This window comes from Anser cygnoides, chromosome 14 (assembly GCF_040182565.1).
Source record: "Anser cygnoides isolate HZ-2024a breed goose chromosome 14, Taihu_goose_T2T_genome, whole genome shotgun sequence".
Taxonomy (NCBI): domain Eukaryota; kingdom Metazoa; phylum Chordata; class Aves; order Anseriformes; family Anatidae; genus Anser; species Anser cygnoides.
In genome coordinates, this window is record NC_089886.1 from 11454265 (window position 1) to 11473381 (window position 19117).

General features: G+C 52.4%; 1 long non-coding RNA gene across 2 annotated transcripts; it reads left to right on the forward strand.

Annotated features, from left to right (window-relative positions):
* Window positions 1-12191: 12191 nt before the first annotated feature.
* On the forward strand, window positions 12192-18737 carry LOC125180580 (uncharacterized). Of its 2 annotated transcripts, none has more exons than XR_007159253.2 (2): window positions 12192-12330; window positions 13950-18737. It is a non-coding gene; the product is annotated as an uncharacterized lncRNA (long non-coding RNA). The 2 variants fall into 2 exon arrangements; XR_007159254.2 differs by lacking the exon at window positions 12192-12330 and adding an exon at window positions 12415-12553.
* The last annotated feature ends 380 nt before the right edge of the window (window positions 18738-19117 follow it).

The window sequence follows — 19117 nt, forward strand, 5'->3', positions numbered from 1 at the left end:
CCGCCCCAAGGCCGCGCGGGGCCGTCTCGCCTCGGGCGTGACCGCTGCCCCGCCGCCGGCTGCGGGCGCCCAGCGGCTCCCCGGCTCTGGCGGTGGCGGCCCCCCCGCGGGCAGCCCCGAGCGCCGCCGCCCCGTCGAGGAGAGGCTGGAGCGGGACCTGCGGCGGGACGAGTGCCTGCGGCGGGACCGCGGCCCCCGAGGCCGCCGGCGCGGACGGCCCGGAGGATTCCCCCCCCCCGGCCAGCCCTGCGGGAGCTGGGGACCCGGCGGCTCCCGCCTGCCCGGCGCAGCGGCTCGGGGCCACCGCACCGGCCGCTCCCACGGTTTGCACGGAGCTTTTTAGCTCCCGGTCCCGGCCGTCGAAGGAAACGCTGTCGGCGGCTTCCCCGGGACCCCGCGCGTCTGCGGCCGGGCACGGCCGCGGTTTCCCCGGGGCGGGCCGGCGCCGGGCCCCGCTCCCGGCCCAGGTGCCGCCACCTGTTTCTTTCCAAAGGAAAAAAAAAATCCGTCTTTCGCCGTTTCGGGCAGCTGCGAGGGTTACTTTTTGGGAAATCATCGAAAGGACAAGCCCAGATGGAGGGAGACGGCCTGGGCACCTCTCGTCGGGGCCGGGAGGCCAGGGGAGTCCCCCCATCCACCCGACCTTAACGGGACAGCCGTTCCTTCGGGCTCCCGGGCCACCCAGAGGAGCCCAGTCGAGGCGGGCGGCCCTCCCCGCCGCACGGCTCCTGCTGGCCGCACGTCAAATGCCCCGTGGTTTCCCCACGGAAATTCGTTGTCTCGCTACGACCGCGCCTGAGCCTCCTTCCCCCCTCACCGGGGCCGGCGGTGGTGCGGTTCCCGCTGCTAGAGCGAGTCCCGGGTGGCGGCGGCTCCTAACCGACCCGGCGCCGCTGTCCGCAGGGTCGGGGTGTGCGGTGACCGCAGGTAGCGGGAAGAGGTTCTGGCGAGAGGATTTGCGGGACCGCCCTGACCCGTCGGGGCGGTCCGCTCGGGGACACCGTCCGTCCCAAGCCCCGTAGCAAGACGGGGCAAACGTGCCGGGGCCGGAGGCGACAGGGAGAGACACTCGGGGCTGGCCGCCGCCGGGCACGAAAATGCCGAAAACAAAATTTCAGCCCGGGCCCCGCGCCGGCCGGCGGGGCCGTGCCGGATGAGCACTTCGGCACCGTGGCTTCCCCTCCGCGCTCCTCCGGCACCCGGCCCGCCGGACACCGACGAGCGGGGGAGGTTTGCGGCTGAGCAGATGCCCGGGTCTCCTCCGCTCCGGGCTCTCCCATTCATCGGCGGCTCCTGGCGGAGCCCGGCCCGACGGCGCGGCTCCAAGCCAACGGGGGCACACGGCTGCCTTCCCCGTGAGGGGACCTGATGCCGTGCTGCCGTCGGGCCGGGCTCTGCAGGTAGGACCGGGAAGAGCCGCCAGGCTCCCGACGGAAATCCCTGGGGGTGACGGCAGCAGGCTGAGCAGAAGATCTCGGAGAGCGAGGGCCACCGCTCCCGTGGGGGGCAGTGCGCGGCACCGGGCGGAGGGGCCGGGCGGGACCTGAACTTCCCGAGGGCTTCCCGGACCCGGAGCACGTAGGAGGGCCGAGGGCTGCGAGGGATGGGGATGGGGGGGGGATATATATTTATCCGGGGCTGCTAACTAAGTATACAGTTATTTATGTTTATCCGGGGCAGCGGAGCCGAGAGGGGTCTCGAGAGCCGCCGAGCCACCGGCTGGGCTCCGCTCCGCCGCCGGGGGTGCGGGGAGAGGCCCCGGCGCTCGGGGCGGCAGCGGCCGCGGGGACGCAACGCGGCGCTCCGCGATCGGCACCGCCCCCGTCCGCCGCCGCGGGGCCGGGCCAAGCCGGGCCCAGCGGAGCCGAGCCGGGCCGAGCCGCTCCGCCCCGAGCTCGGCCCCCGCGGCAGGGCGGCGCAGGCCTCGGCGGGCCGGTGAGCGACGGCCCCGCGGGAGGGCGCAGGTAGAAGGCGGCCGGGGAAGGGGAGCGGGGCGGGGCGGGCCTGAGGCCGCTCCGGAGGGGACCCGGAGCCGGGGCCGTGCCCGGGGGGCAGCTGCGGGCGGGCGGTCGGTCCCCGGAGCATCCCGCTGCAGGTGTCCTGGCAGCTCCTCGGCAAAGCGCTGCTGTCAGATTGCCCTCTGCGGAGAGCCTCTCAGCCGTTATGAGCGGGGGTGGAGGCCCCGAGTTCTGAATCGCGACTCCCAAACCGAAAGTCAGCTCCGACCCAAGGAAGGGCGCTTTTTCCTCGTTCTGCTCCGGCCGCTCTGTGGGCCGGGGAGCAACGTGGCCGGCTCGGTTTGGCTGCGATTCCCTTACCTGTCTGCCTGCTGCTCCCAGGACAGCGAGGGCAGACTGGTGTGGAGAACATCAGCGCTGCCTAAAGCATCCAAAAAACCCTACCTGCCAGCATGGTATGCAGCGTGGCCGCTTAGGAGGCTGATTCCGTAGTTGCCTGCAGGACGTGCCCTGTGCTGGAGTAAATAACGTACAGGTTCGTCGAGGAGAAAGAGATTAAATTGCTAAAACAACTGCGTCTTCAATGTTTCTCAGCTGTCATGGGAAAAAAAAAAACAGTCTGCCCCATAGTTATGATCGAAGCCGTAGTTATTAGTGACTACATGGCGAATAATCCCCCCAAAAGAAAGGAAAACAATTTACTGTTCGCACAGAAGCAATGGTTTCTAGCTGCAGTTTGCTGCAGCTTGCAAGAAGCTGTTTTTAGGCTTGCAGGACTGCCCTGGGACTCACAGAGCTGCCCAGGCGCTGGGTCTGGTCTTCCAAACGCTGCTCGGAGACAGCCAGGCACCTCAGGCACAGTGGGAAAGCCTGTCCTGGCAGGGCTCCGTGGTGGGGCTGCAGCGGTGAGCAAGGGGCGTCCTGGCGAGGCTGGCACTGCCACCCTGCTCCCCTGGGGCAGGCTGAGCGCTGGTGCTCTGCCAGTCTCTCCTGTTTTGCTGTGATGAGGAATGGCAACAGCCAACCTCACCTGGGACCTAACCATTAGGCCATCTTGCTAATGCCAGCAGGTGCCAGTATGGTGTCTAAACCACCAGTTTATCCGTGCACAAAGGCATTAAAATATATAACTAAATATATAACTACTGACAAAATTCCTTTGGTGAAAACCTGGTGCCTAGGAAGCACGTGTCCAGTCTGTCTGTCTCTGACCATGGTGGGGTGAGCATTGGTGGTGCTAATGATGCTGTTCAAGGAGGGCCAGCAGCAGAGGTTATTTTCCTCTCAAACACTGGTCAGCATTATTACTTCCAGAGTGTATGCGCTCAGTGGATACACCTGACCTGGGAATACTGGACAATATTTCCTCTTCAGTGGGAAGGTACTGGTGGCCTGGTCTGCCCAACGTTGCTCAGTGTCACTGGTCACAGCAGCTATGCAAACACTCTGCTTTTGAGTCTGAATTTGACTGGAATGCAGGCCCTTTTTTATTTAAATAAACGGAACAAAGCAAAAGTGCATTTCTTCTTCCTGATAGATAATCTTTTTGGATGGGAACTTTAATACACCACCGCCTCGCAGGCAGCCGGCCGTGGCTGTGCCTTGGAGACCTGCATCCATCTGCCCAGTGCTAAGAGGAGGTGACCAAGGCAGGTCAGTGCAGTGGACTAGCCTGGACTGACTGCTCGAGCAAGGCAAGACACGGTGGCAAAGGTGGACAACAGGCAAATTGCAGGAGCCAGGGGACTCTCTAAGTACCTTGTCTAGGTAGTGATGGCTTAAAGATTGGACGAGGATCCTGTAGGGACCTTCTGGGTAACATGCTGCTGTATCTTGGTGTTGCGGTCATACCAACACGTTCCATATGCTTATCAAACTCCACTTTGGGCTTCTTTTGGTTCTGCTGAAAACCATCCCAGACCTCTTTGCTCAAGAGCTTAGAAATCTTTTCATCTCCAGCTTGAATGTATCAATAACTTCTTTGCAGCTATTGATTCTTGCACAACTTTCATCTTCGAGCTTTCACAACTTTTTCTCATGTTTTCTCCCCTTCCACTTATCACAGAATCACAGAATCACAGAATCGTCTAGGTTGGAAGAGACCTCCAAGATCATCTAGTCCAACCTCTGCCCTAACACTAACAAGTCCTCCACTAAACCATATCACTAAGGGCTACATCTAAACGTCTTTTAAAGACCTCCAGGGATGGCGACTCAACCACTTCCCTGGGCAGTCCATTCCAGTGCCTAACAACCCTTTCAGTAAAGAAGTTCTTCCTAACATTCAACCTAAACCTCCCCTGGTGCAACTTTAGCCCATTCCCCCTCATCCTGTCACCAGGCACGTAGGAGAACAGACCAACCCCCACCTCTCTACAGCCTCCTTTAAGGTACCTATAGAGAGCGATGAGGTCTCCCCTGAGCCTCCTCTTCTCCAGGCTGAACAACCCCAGCTCCCTCAGCCGCTCCTCGTAAGACTTGTTCTCCAGACCCCTCACAGTAGCAATTATATCCCCTTCGGCCTCTGTTCTGGTAGTCTAAATAAGACAAATTTTTGGTAGTTTACCCTCATGAGATAAATTCTCCTTTCTTTGTCTGTTGTAGTAGTCTTAGTGCACCAATGTCAGTTCCTCTGAAGGACAGAGGATAGAGTTTTCAGAGTCATGGCTGTGACTTGAGACTTAAGATCAATGGGACTTTTCTTTCAAAATCCAATTCAGAGGGCTCTTAAGAACATACCTGATCATTACAGTGAGCATCTCAAAGTTTGGAGTCCAGGCCAGTTATTTAACTACAGAGCAACAACTCTGCTGACTCCAAGACCTTGTATGAACATTTATAATACCAGGAGGGAATCTAAGAGCCATTTAAACAACAGACAAGATTAGTACCAAAAGTGGCTGAGATGCAATTGTTAATGTGCAAGTCAAAGAGAAGACTGTCACACACAGAGAATGTTGCCAAGAACCATGCATTTGAGCCATGGAGCCATTTTTCTCCCCATCATTGTCTGAATTCTCCTTCAGTCTTTCCAGATCTATTCAGTTGAGCTCTAGTTGACCTAGCTACTGGAATAGGAGGTGATTAAGTTTTGATGTGCCATTGAACAAATCTTCTCCCTCATGCCTGGACGTGTCAGGTCTGCGCATGGGTCTAGTCCTTGTTCACTGCTCCCACCATGGAAAAGGCAGCATATTCTGCTTTATAATATATTCTGCTCTACCAAGTATTTCCTGCGCCATGTTGGGGCTTGGAGAGCAGTCAACACAAAGTTGCTGTTATGATCTCGGAGTGGAGCAGTTAGAAAGCAATTACAGCAGTGTGGGGGTGTCTGATTTGTGCAAAGGCTGAGACCAACCCCCAAGCTGGAGTGTGCAACAGAATGGCAAAAGCTTCCCTTGCTTTCCACATGGGTCCTCTTCAGAGAATGCCTGTGGAAAGAGGAGTTCAGCATGGCCTGTACACTGTCTGCAAGAACTTCATTGCCCCGTGAACAAGCCCCATCATGTGCAGTGAACAAGAAACTAGCACACCACATATGTAAGTCATTTATGAAGACAGGAATGATGAGCTGTGCACACAATAGAGTTGCTATTAGGTCTGTCGATTCTAATTAAAAAAATACTTCTCAATGAAAATTATTTATAAAAAGAAATCACAATGACCCTAAATCAAATTATTTGTGAATGGTTTTTAGTCTCCCAGATCCGTTAAAACTCTTAGTCACTGGACGTCATCCAAACTACACACTGAATGAATAACGTCTGCCAAATTTCATTTTTTTTTACCCTCGCCCAGTTTGGCACAGGACAGCTAAAGTCATTTTTCTAAGTATCTTTCAGAACATCAAGCGATTGTAAAATAACAATGGAGAAGCTTGGCCACATTTAACTACAGCCCTCCAGTTGTAACCGCTTCTCTAAGAAAAGTTGCTCCAACTCTTTTGATGCTCTGTTTTGGGTGAACACTGGAGTGATGTTCCCTTGTTGTTGTGCTGGGGGACAGCCTGCAGGGGAGCCTGACCTCCAGGTTCTTGGGAGATTGGTACCAGGCACCGCGGGATCCAGGCTGTCCCCAGGTACAGGGTTTGTGTGTTTCTGACCACCTGCTACAGACGTCCTGAGGACTCACCAACCACTCCTTGCCCACAGCTGCAGTGCCCATGGCAAGCCATAAAGATGCCTCTGTTGCTCACTTTTCAAAAAAAAAAAAAAAAGTGAATCGGCAGATCCATCCAAGTAAATTAAGTTTGGGATTGTTTCCATGATGCCTTGCTCCAATTATGCAGCATGCTTTCTCTTCTCCCTTGACTGGCCTGTAGGTTTTCCTGTTGTCTTTTTCTCAGCAAGCTGTCTTCCACCTAATTGAATCTTTCTCTTTCCAACCTTGGAGGACTGTGCAGTGTTGCCACCTGCAGAGATGGAGCTGCCTTGCCAGTCCTTGGTTCCCTGTGAATTTAGGGGGAGGCATGGTTCTCCAGCTCCTCAGACAATCCAGTAACAGAGACCGAAGTGCTGGCTGCTCTTCTTTTGAAAACTAACAACAAATGGCCGTCAAATTCTAATCTTGCTGGTTTTCAGTGACAAAAATTTGTAAAACCAGGGCTTGCTGTGCCTTGCCTTCTCAGGTAAGAAGTAAGGCCCAGTATCATGTACTGTTGTTAGCAAAGGTTTCGCATCCCCTAAACTGAATTGTGCCCTTGTCCAAGAGCAGCAAATGTACCCTACATGAACTGGGGCTACATACACCCCGCTTTACTATGGCATGTCTCTCAGCGTCCAGCTTGCTTGTTTGCCTCTGGTTGAAGCGGTGTGATACCTGGTGGGGCCTCCAGCTTCCCTTCCCTCTTCCCATGTGGCGTTTTCTGGGAAGGTGCTGAGTCCCCAGGGATGGCACAGCCGGCTCTGTGGACAGCTGCCTCTGGCTCTTGGCACACCAGCTGTTCCTTTTGTTATTGTGAGGTCAGTCTTGTGTTTTTTTGCCGATGATTCTGGTGTGTCCAGAGCTGCGGCCGACTGTGCCTGGGTGTTCCTGCAGTGCTGTTCCTACTAGCATGACTCCTGGTCCTTGATTTCTACAGCATGCAGCAAGCCCACTGACACAATCTCCACTCTTGCTTTTCCTTCTGGGTTTACAGATGTGCTGGGGTTTGTGCACTGTGAATTCATCCCCTCAGGCACATTTTTGGAAAGTGTGCTTTTAAAAGCATTGTCTGGCTTTGTCTGCAGCTCACCTGGGTTTCCCAGCCCAGGATATTGCCAGGCTATTCTGGCAGGCCTATCTGACAGAAATGCAGCCCATTTCTATGCCAGAATACCTGATTTATCTTGCCTCCAAAAGGTGCTGGATCACAACGAATTAGGTCACTGGCATGCTCAATAGCAGTCCAGACATTGTAGGTTCTCACAGAAACATGGGGTGAGAGGAGGCAGTAGTCTCATATTGTGTGCAGTGGAGTCTTTGCTCTGGAGACTTCCTGGTCTGAGCATTCCTCAGTCCAGGCAAAAACCAGGGGGGCTTTCTGGTCTTCCGTAGCATCTGGTTTCTGTGGGTAAGAGTACAGCCCTTCCCCACTTCACCTTCTTGCAGGTAATTCTTCCCCACTACTTTGAACTCACTTTGCTTAAAGAGCATGTGAGAGTGTCAGCAACTCCTAGATCATGGACTAGATATTTTACAGTCCTTTGAAATGTCTTCAGTGCATTCGCATGTCCAAGTAGTGTTCTGCACTGTTCAGACAACCTGCTGATTGCTATGCAAAGCCTTAATCTCAATCCAAAATTTTTTCACCACTTTCACCTGGTTAGTACCCAGATGCCAGCCCAAAGCTACGAAAGTTTTGGGATTTCTTTCCTTCTGGTTTGCTGTCTGCAGTGTTTTCTCTGCAGGAGTGCAGTGTGTTAACTTGAACTCCATTTGGAGGAAGTTTCCTGCAGTCGATGCATGCTTTGCTGCTGGCACAAAACAACTGTGGATGTCTAGGTGACATGCTTGTTTTGTGAAAACAGCTTGTGGTTGAGCCTCTCTTTCAGCCTCCTGGCTGTGCAGCTGGAATGTGATGGATGGCTGCACTGTGGAGACTTCTTCCTGGCTGGACCATGATCTGGTGGTGGTAAAACCATTCCTTCAGATTCTTCATCGCTTTTCCTGATGGGTGCTTTGCTATGACTGGAACTGGAGGACAGATGTTGCTCTGCCACAGCTCCTGTTCAGAGCTACTCTGATTCATTGTGGCCAAGGAGGTGTGAGGAAGGCACATTTGTGCCCTGTGGCTTACTGTGGCCATCTCATCCATGAGGAATGTTGAAATGCAGTCAGATTTGCTCTGCTGCCCGCAGTGGCTCTTCTAATTAAAGTTCCAGGCACCAACACCACAGTGACAGTTTGTGACCACCTTGTCAAAAGCCGTGGGATGTTTCCCATTCAGGAATCACTCTTCCTCATCAATCCAGGGGTCTCCACACACTGCTTCCCATCACCCTATGGGGAAACTGCCTCTTCCTGTTCCTAGCAGGAATGTTCCCAATCCAATGCAGCACATGAGATGGTAAATAGATGGAAGTTAGAGCCCTTGGGGGTCCAAAGCTGAAGCCATCACTCTGAGTGTCCCCCTCTTCATACTTCTTTACCCCAGATATTATTGCTTAGCATGATGCCATGTGGTATGAAATATCCTTTTGGCCAGTTGGGGTCAGCTGTCCTGGATCTGTCCCCTCCCAGCTTCTTGTGCACGCCCAGCATCCTTGCTGGCAGGGCAGCACGAGAAGCTGCAAAGTCCTTGTCTTTGTGTAAGCACTGCTCTGCAACAACTAAAACATTGGTGTGTTATCAACACTATTTTCATCATAAACCATAAACACAGCATCATATGAGCTTCCACAAATAAAATTAACTCTATCCCCGCTAAAAGCAGGACAGGTTTCCTGCAGTGTGTGCTAAGGCAGGGCTGCAGGGAACATGCCTAATTGGACCATAATCTGGAACTGAATCAGGTTTCAGCAATTGCTCCCTACCAGGATGAGGATCTGCCGTCCAGCACCAGCAAGCACCTGAAGCATCAGATGTGCCTGTAGATTTTGTGGTGTGCTCAGCTGGGAGCTCTTACGATGCTGAGCTGTGAGCCCAATTCTTTGTGCCAGAGGGCAGAGAGGGACAAGTTCCCTGTTACTTTGGAGAAGACATCAGAGCTCTGGGAATGCAGGGTAGCACACTGCATGAAACAAAAGACACCACACCACAAGGTCTTAAAGGACTGCCCACCCTCAAAAACATGCAAGGAAGCATCAAACATAACCCCATCGCATGTGCTTTCAGCCAGATACTGCAAATCAGCTAAGTGGGACTAAAAGCAATGAGTCCCTCACAGAGTGGATGAAATCTTTGCTCTTCTGTTTAGCATAAAATACTTGTGGATTATCAGAACATATTGACAGGGTAGCAGAGGCATGGATCTTGAGGTAGGATGCTCACCCAACTGTTCCTTCCAACTTTGAGAGGATGCGGCAAGTCCTCTGTTCTCAAGCAGGCTGGCTGCTGCCAGTGTGGCACATTGCTGCGTCCCCATCTTCTGTGAGATGTTGTTTACATAGCTCTGAAAGGAAACCTCCAATACTCACACCATGAAGGGCAAGCTCCAGCCATGCAGATCAACCTATACAGAACAGACAAGTGCTTAGATTCCTTACTGGATTGAGAGTAATTGATGCTGTTGAGCTCACGTGTCCCTATTTAAAATGGAACCTCTTGTTGCATTCAGATAATTGCCACCTCCTGCACCCTGCACCCATCTGCTGATGCTGCAGACTGTGACTTCGAATCCTTGATCCTTGCAGAGGTAAACTGCAACCAGCACTGGCAAATGGGCGTGTTCAAAGCTTGTTCTAGCAGCGTAGGCTAGTAGCTCCACTCATCGCAGAAGTTCAGGACCTGCCTTTTGGGTTGCGAGGATATGCATGTATCTGTGTGTGAGTGAATGCAGCCCTGCAGACACATAGCTGATATCCAAAGCAGTAATTTGAAAGGGTGCTAGATAAAACCAGGAATACAGTTATACCTGCCTGGAGGAGAGCAGAGGCAGTGGAGCTGTGCATGCGTCATTAATTTAAACACTGTAGTGGTTTAAAAAACGATGGGCAGCTCAACTACAGCACACCGCTCTCTCACTTGCCCTCCTCAGAAGGACAGAAGGAGAAAATATGATGAAAAAAAAAGCTCATAGGTTGAGATAAGGACAGAGAGATTGCTCACCAATTACTGTCACAGGCAAAACAGACTCAGCATAAGAGAGATTAATGTAATTATTGCCTACTATTAACAGACAAGAGCAGTGAGAAATAAAAGCAAACTAAAACCACCTTCCCCCCATCCATCCTCTTCTACCTCCTCCCCCTGAGTGGCACAGATGCATGAGGAATGGGGGTTGTGATCAGTCCATCACACTTCATTATGTGCCACTCTCACGGCCACTCTCTTCCCCTGCCCCGGCATGGGGTCCCTCCCACAGGATACAGTCATTCTCAAATACAAGTTTGGGCTGCCCACAGGCAGCAGCTCTTCAAGAACTGCTCCAACATGGGTCCGTACCTTGGGGTCCGTCTGTCAGGAGCAAACTGCTCCAGCACGGGTCCCCCACGGGCGGCAGCTCCCCCCAGACCCCCTGCTCCTGCGTGGGCTCCTCTCCATGGCTGCAGCTCCGGCGCGGGGCCTGCTCCTGCGGGGGCTCTCCATGGGCCGCAGCCTCCCCCAGGCCACATCCACCTGCTCCACCGGGGGCTCCTCCACGGGCTGCAGCGTGGAGATCTGCTCCGTGTGGGACCCGTGGGCTGCAGGGGGACAGCCTGCTCCACCAGGGGCCTCTCCACAGGCCACAGGGGGACTTATGCTCTGTGCCTGGAGCGCCTCTTGCCGTCTTTCACAGACTTTGGTGGATGCAAGCCTGTTTCTCATTCCCCTCTCTCCCAGCTGCTGTCGCACAGCATTTTTCCCTTTCTTAAATCCACTCTCCCAGAGGCACAACCGGACACGCTCATGACTCAGCACTGGCCAGTGCCGGGTCCCTTTTGCAGCCAACGGGAGCCCCAGTTTCTGGGCTCTTCTCGCAGCACCCCCACCCCTGCAGCCTCCCTGCTACCAAAACCTTGTCATGCAAGCCCAATACAAACACTTCTAATCCCCCCCCCCCCCACCCCAGTTCCAAGGAAAGTGGAAAAAAACTTGCCCTGGAAGTTCTCATTGATGCCCACCCAGAGATGAACAGAAAGGACACAAAGGCATTTCTGCAGCTTCTTATGGCCAGGCTGCGCCATGGAGCTGGGGGAAGCCCTGGGGTGCCAGAGGTGCCCGGTCTGGAGCTGCACAGGGAGGAGCCCATTTCTGTCCCCAGAGCAATGCTGGGCCCAGTGCCACAAGGGAGTTAGCTCCTCATTGTGGCTGCAGGGGACAGAAACAAATCAGTGGGTAAGAGCTGAAGCAGTTGTGTCTCTTGGCATTTTTCAGCTTTGATGCCCAATCGTTTCTGTGTTTCTTGAATTAAGCTTGAATTAAGCTTGAAGTTAAGAAGACTTTCCACAACTTCTGGAGCTGGGTCTGAGTTTTCACGCTAGCCCTGGGCTCAGTCTTGATCTCTCTGAGATAGACGGTTTGTCCCATGAGCTTGACCTTTCCCCAGAAGTCTGGACCCTCGACTGGACATGGACCTCTGGGCACCCTGCAAGCCTCCAGGCTGAGCACAGATTCATGAAGGGCATCTGCTGCTCCACCCAGTGCTAATGGAGCTCACTCTGATGGCGTTTGGCAGCCACCAGGAAACGAATCAGGGTCTCCTGAGGTGCAATCAGGATCTCCTGACATGCAAGCACTTGGTTGACTGTAAAAAAAACTATGTAAGTAGTTGCCCCTCTGCCTAGCAGGCAGTTTGGAGAACATGGGAACTTTGGCCCTAAAGAATTTATAGCTTGTAACTTCTGGACTACTTATTATGTAATCATGTATGTGAGAACAATGAAGGCATCTCATTATAGGCTGTTCACAGCAACTGTGGTAGCAAACAAAGCCCTTTCGGAGGATATTAAGAGATGATCCCTAACTATGGTTTGATGGAGTGGGGGAAAGCAGTATAAGGGTTTGAAGCCATCCATCATTTATTGTAACATTAATGACTGCTGACTTGTCCTTCAGTGTTGGTGCCCACACGTGGGTGGAGACCCTCTGTCCCCAGACTCTGTCTTTGCTGAGGGGATAAATCTGCTCCAGTGCCTTTCCTGGGTAGAATTCACAGTTTTCTTTCAATGAGAAAGAGGACCTGAAGCACGGACCAACCTTGTGGATAGATGGAAATACAGGCCAGCATTTAGATCTGCAGTCCTCCTACAAGGTATGAGGGGGATCACCGCTGTTGGGCAGTAGATGTGATACCACCATTTAAAGGCTCTTTCTGGACCTGGAGGAAGAGAAGAGTGAACTTGGCTTTCCATTTTCAAGGGAAACCAGCTGATGTGATCTTTTTGGACTTCAGTAAAGCTTTTGACACAGTTTCCCATAGGATCCTACTGGACAAAATATCCAGCATACAGCTAAACAAAAACATCATACGATGGGTGAGCAATTGGCTGATGGGCAGGGCTCAAAGGGTTGTGGTAAATGGGGCCACATCAGGCTGGCGGATGGTCACTAGTGGGGTCCCCCAAGGCTCCATTTTAGGGCCAGTCCTCTTCAATGTTTTTATAAACGATTTGGATATAGAACTAGAAGGTGTTTTGAGCAAATTTGCTAACAACACCAAACTTGGAGGAGTTGTGGACTCTGTTGAGGGTGGAAAGGCCTTGCAGAGAGATCCGGACAGGTTGGAGAGCTGGGCAATCACCAACCACATGAAGTTTAACAAGAGCAAGTGCCGGGTCCTGCACCTGGGACAGGGCAACCCTGGCTATACGTACAGGCTGGGTGACGAGACGCTGGAGAGCAGCCCCGCAGAGAGGGATCTGGGGGTTGTGGTTGACAGCAAGTTGAATATGAGCCAGCAGTGTGCCCTGGCAGCCAGGAGGGCCAACCGTATCCTGGGGTGCATCAAACACAGCATTGCTAGTCAGTCGAGGGAGGTGATTGTCCCACTCTACTCTGCGCTGGTGCGGACTCACCTCGAGTACTGTGTGCAGTTCTGGGCACCACAGTATAAAAAGGATGTAAAACTGTTGGAGAGTGTCCAGAGGAGGGCTACAAAGATGGTGAAGGGACTAGAGGGGAAGATGTATGAGGAGCGGCTGTGGTCACTTGGCCTGTTCAGCCTGGAAAAGAGGAGGCTGAGGGGAGACCTCATCACAGTCTACAACTTCATCACGAGGGGGAGTGGAGGGGCAGGCGCCGATCTATTCTCCTTAATCACCAGTGATAGGACCTGCGGGAATGGTGTCAAGCTGAGGCAGGGGAGGTTTAGGCTAGACATCAGGAAGAGGTTCTTCACTGAGAGGGTGGTCGGACATTGGAACAGGCTCCCCAGGGAAATAGTCACTGCACCAAGCCTATTGGAGTTTAAGAAGCGTTTGGACTGTGCGCTTAGTCACATGGTCTATAATTTTGGGTAGACCTGTGTGGTGCCAGGTGTTGGACTGGATGATCCTTATGGGTCCCTTCCAACTTGGGATATTCTATGATTCTGTGATTTGAAACTTCACCAAGAGGAAAGGTGGCTGTGACAAAGGGATTGTCTAAGGGTAGCAGGGTCACTTGTGATGGGGATACCTATGAGCCCTGGGGAGATGAAGAGGCCCAGTTCATGCACTGACAGCAGAAGTCCTGTGTACCCAACATGGGTGCTGTGACAAGGAAGAGTCGGGCATGGAGTGGAGAGAACACCTTTCATTGTTATCAAGTGACTTACCATGGGGAGCATTAAGAAATGTTGCATTGTAAGAGGAATAGGGCAGTCACTTCAATTTTTTAATTGTAATTCCTTTAATTTATTATTTTTTAAATATTTGCCTTCATCTCTTTCAGAACTGCCTTTGGGGTGTTGCCTGTTGCATTGTCGTGGCCCTGGGAGCCGCCAGGATTTTACTGCTTCCTGTCTCACTGAGACCTGGTCAAGGTTTGAAAACCTGGGATGTCTGCTGTCTGTAGCATAGGTGGAGGCTAACAGCTGGAGAATGTTGCCCCATAATGTGCCTCAGTGTCTTGGGATCTTGCTGAAGAGGTGTGACATTTAAAATCTCTCAGGCCGTAACCCAGACCCTCACTGCAGAGGCAACATCCCTTTACATTTCTCCACAAGATGCAATGCGAAAAACCCCGTAAAGGTACTGGGACTCATGATGTTCTGTTTCCAACAGTGCAAGAGAGGCTGCAGGGTCCATGCTGGCATAGTGTCTGCTGGGAAATAGCTTCACTTTTATGAAATAATTCCCATGTGTCTTGGAGGGGGATGGAGTAAGAGAGGGTGGCATGTGCTGGGATGAGTCTTGGTGTAACACAAACGGACGCTTTGGGGCCCCAGTTCCTAAAAGAGTAATAGCAGCACTCTGCCCTGCCAGCCCACTGAGCACTACTGTGGGTGTATTTTTATCAAGTGTGGGTTGTTTGCTGGCCATATGCTTTTAGATCCTCAGGTTCCTGCTAGGAGGAGAGAACCACAGCAGTTTCATAGCTCACCCAAATCCTGCCACTGGGGAGAGCAGGAATCACCTGGAGCTGATAAGAAATGCAGCCAGCACAGCAACAGGTCCTTCTCCCTCCCCAGGGAGCATTATTAGGGTGGTTTCAACCTCTGACAGTGTGTCTATATATACGGTCTGTTTTGTTTTTATGGTTTACAACCGAGGATATTGGCTACTGGAATGTTTTAGGAAAAGGAAGGGGCTCCAGCAAGTGCAAGGGAGACATTGTTCTGCACTGGGGGGGGGGGGTGAGGTGATGTGGGGTGAGGTGGTGTGGGGTGATGTGGGGTGAGATGAGGTGAGGTGAGGTGAGAGAAGGAGGGACAGGGGCAGGGTTATTTCTGGAGCTCAGTGAGAAAGCCCTGACAACAAATGTCTTAATAAAGTAGTTGCTTTAGTAAGCTAAAATAGAAAGAGGGACAAATAATTGCTTGAGGGACCATAAAAGAGGAACTTCTTTTCAGCAACGGGATCTGCTCTGCACCATGGGAAAATTCATCCGGGATCCGCCTGATGCTGCACGAATGGGGGGAGCATCTGGAGGGAGCTAAGATTCCTGCGCGAGCTGCATTTCTCCATTTTCTTCTGTTCTATCAAACCACCTGTTTTACCGGGCCACTTGCGGCCGGGCCTTCCCCACCGAGCCCGGCGTGCCGTGGCCCTGCAGGGGCCGCACTGGGCCCCGGGCTGGCGGCGGCGCCGCGGCCGCTGCTGCCACCTGGCGGGGACAGGCGGGACGCGGCCCGGCCGCCGCCGCAGAGGCCTGGGCCCGGAGCAGGGCCCGGCCCGGGGCCCGGCCGTGGAGGCTCGGCCGCTGCTCCCCGGTGTCCCAGCGCCCTCCGGGCTCCTGCTGGGCCGGCTGGGCCTGGCAGGGAGGCGGGAGGGAGGCGGCCCGGAGGGGAAGTGGTGGGAGCCCTGGGACGCCTTTGGGCAGCGACTGCTTGCAGCACGACTGCTGCCAGCGCTGGGTTGGGATGACTGTGACCTCGTTGGGCTTATCCTCGTTAACCCCCAGTGATGGAGACCCACCCCCTGCTGTGGCCTCTCCCAGGGATACACCACCACCTGTGAAGGAAAGCTTTCTCTGCGTCCAGCCTAAACACCCCAAGCTGTAGTGCAGGAACATTGCCTCTCCTGTGTGATATGCCCCAACCAAGGAGAGTTTCTCTCTGTTGTCCTCATACATGCTCTTCAGGTAGTTTTATGCCACCATTAATTCAGCCTCTAGCCTCCTCTTGGCCAGACTAAATGTGATCACCTCCCTTCATCCCTCCTCCCAGTCCCTGTATCCCTGACCCAACTAGCTTATATGTGTGATGCCGTATTGCCACCATTTCATTAGGGGCCACAGCAGGCACTAACAGTGGTCACTCACCCAGGTAAGCTGTGTTGACATCCATACCCCATCACTCCTGCAGAGAGCAGATATTACCACCGAAGCCTTTCTTTTGCAGAGCTGGCCTGGCAGCCTTCCCAGAGGATGAATTTTGGATGAGGAAATACAAATTGTTGTTCCTGACTTTGCAGGGTTAATCTCAGTGCAGACACATGGTGCTGCCTGCATCCTCAGCTCCATCCTGGAGATGCACAGTGAAGGGCTGATGAGGGAGCTGCAAACCAGGAAAGACCCATGATGATCACTCCACAGATACACTGTGGAAAGTCAAGTGCCTGTGGAGGATGGTTCCTGCGTGCGTGTGTGTGTTCTCATGGATCACACAAGTGAGACGCAGCAGATGAGCTGCCTTGCTCTATTTGTAACCTCCCACTGCTGTTGAACAGACTTTGCAGGGAGGAAAGAGAGATGAAAATTGAGCTGAAAATTGGAACTTGAGTCTCAGATGCTTGGAGTTTTTTTTTTTTTTTTTTTTTTTTTTTTTCAATTCACCACTCACAAGAGAAGCAGGATATCATGTGCCTCCTGGGCCCTGCATTTTGCTGTCAAGCTCAGCATGGAGCAAGACTTCATGTTCCACCTTGGCGCAAAATCATTCACATTAACTCATTGGGAGAAGGAGACATAAGGACACAATTAAACTGCAAAGTAGAGGATTACAGTCTGATGTGAAGCAAGAAAAGAAAGAAGAAGAAGGAAAAGCAGCTTGGTCTTTATTTTTTTATTTGTATCTTTTGAACTGGCTGCAGAAGTGCTTGGTCAGGACGGTGGCCGTGTCATGTGGCCAGTCCCTGACTGGGCGTCATAGAAAGGAGATTGCATTTGGGACCTTACTACCAAAACGTCTGATGCCGTCAGAGGGCCTGTTCCAGGTGGGTGCAGCCTGCCTGGTGCTGGGCTTTGGAACGGACACCTCAGGTTCCCCAGTGGGTGCATGGTGAGACACCAGCCTGCAGGAGCCCTGGGCTCCACTGGAACCTGTCCTGCAGGGAGGAGATGGAACTGGGGAGCTAATGGAGGAACCAACCCACAGTTCATAGGGCAGGGAGAGAAGACCAGGGACCTTAGATTCATCCATAGGCACAAGTAAAAATCCTAGGGTGATCATTAGTGACAAAGCAGACTAAAAGATAGCAAAGGCAACAGGTAGTTAAGCCAGGACAAACATGTTTGTAGCAGCTGTCTCAGGACAGAACATTCATCCCTTCACCCGTCTCCTTGACAATGCATCAGCTGAACTGCAAGCCAGGCTGCGAGAGCAGAGAGCTTGCATGTGGCACACTGGGGAAGACCCAAGACGTCTGTCAACCCTACTCCTGCAGTGGCTGCTCCTTCTGTGCAGAGTCACAGCCTGTGTCCTGGCCTGGCCTATGCAGAGTCCACCCCTCTCCTGATCCCAGCCCTCCACTGTCCCTGGCCCTTCTTGCAAAGGGCTAGATGAGGACTGAGGCTCCACCACCCCTTTCATCCTCCTGGCTTTCTGCCAAAACTGCTAATTAAAAAGCCAGTTTCATCAAGTGATTTTTCTGATGTGAAAACTTTTCCATAAGGAACTGGTCCCGAATCCACCAACTCATTTCACATTTATTTTAAATCTAAGCTTTATACCATGTAATTTCCTCCAGGGCTTGATTATCTTCTCAGTAAAAGCACTGTTATTCTGGTTTGTGAGACCTATATTTAATCTCACTGGAAGGTCTCTGCACCTCTCTGTACAGGGCTTAGATGCTGCCACTTCAGCTCCTGGGCTTTGCTTTTCAATTTATTTGAATCCATTAAACAAGTCACCACTTCTGCAATATCAAGGGTGTTCTCCTGCCACGGGGTGCCTGTAAACATTAACTTGTTACAGCAGAAATGGTCTCCTGAATCTCAGAAGTCATTCAGAGAAAGTCTCTTGCCTGAACAGTGGCAAACATTTAAACCTAAAAGGAAGTCAAAGTCCAAGCCAGACAAGGAGCCTTCTGTGTCTCTATTATTCTCACAGTTCCTCAAGTCCTTCCCTCTATTTTCCATACATGTAATAAGGTATATACCCACTCAGCATATTTTTACAACAAAATACATCAAACTGGCAAAAGTGGGAAGGGGGAACATTTTCCTGATTCTGCAGACAGCCCTCAGCGCTCAGTAAGGGTTCACCTCAATGACACATGTATTTTGCAGTGCAGAAAGCTGTTGTTTTAATGTAAATGCTTTCATCCGCCTTTCAGTGGTTGTGCACACACCCCAATTTCAAACTTGCTGGCATCACCCCATTGCCATCATCCTCTTTTGTTGCCCCCCCTAGCCAGTACCCAATCTCTGCAATGTGTCACCCACGCCAAACTCTGGGGTGGGCTGAAAGGAGAAGTAGAGGTGCTGAGTATGGAGTTTGATAACATGAAAGCTCTGCACTGCCTGGGTTGTTAGCTGCCACCTTGAACTCATTAGAAGCCTACCTTGTTGTGCCTGGCTGACGCTGTAGTAGCAAAGAATTCCTGCTCTGTTGTGACATGCAGTTGCCGTGAAGAATTTGGAGTGTTACTATGAGGTTAAAGTGCAATATTAAGGAAGTTACTGCCCATGCTGGGGACTGTGGTCTGTCTGCAATGGCTGCTCCTGTGTCGGCATCACTTGGTGGCCCTTTGTGTGCATTCTTCTGTCTCTGGCAGGAGCTTAGTGTGAAAGATTTTTCACCACTGTTGGTCAGAAAATGGTTTCAGGTTGAGCAAAACCCACATACACTCACCTTTACCTGATGTTGTTATTTTTTAATGAGAAGTCGGGGTGGAGGTAGGAGTGCCCCAAGCAGAACTGGTGGGGATACGGATGAAGAGTTTCTTGTCAGTACACAGTGCTACTTCACAGGGAGGGTTCCCTGCTGTCACACAGCCCTCCAGGTTGCTCCGTCTGTTTTCGCAGCAAAAATTTCAATGTTTGAAATGACACCTCCAAAAGCAGAATTTTCTAAATGATTCCTGACCCAGTGAATGGCAGTGGTTCAACCTTCTCTTACCGATTAGGACTTCCAGGCCAAGGGAGCCGTGACGCAGTTTGGTCTGCCAGAGGCTTTGGGAACCAAGGGTTACACAGACGTATCTGATGCACTGGCAGCTGGTAGAGAAATCCAGTCC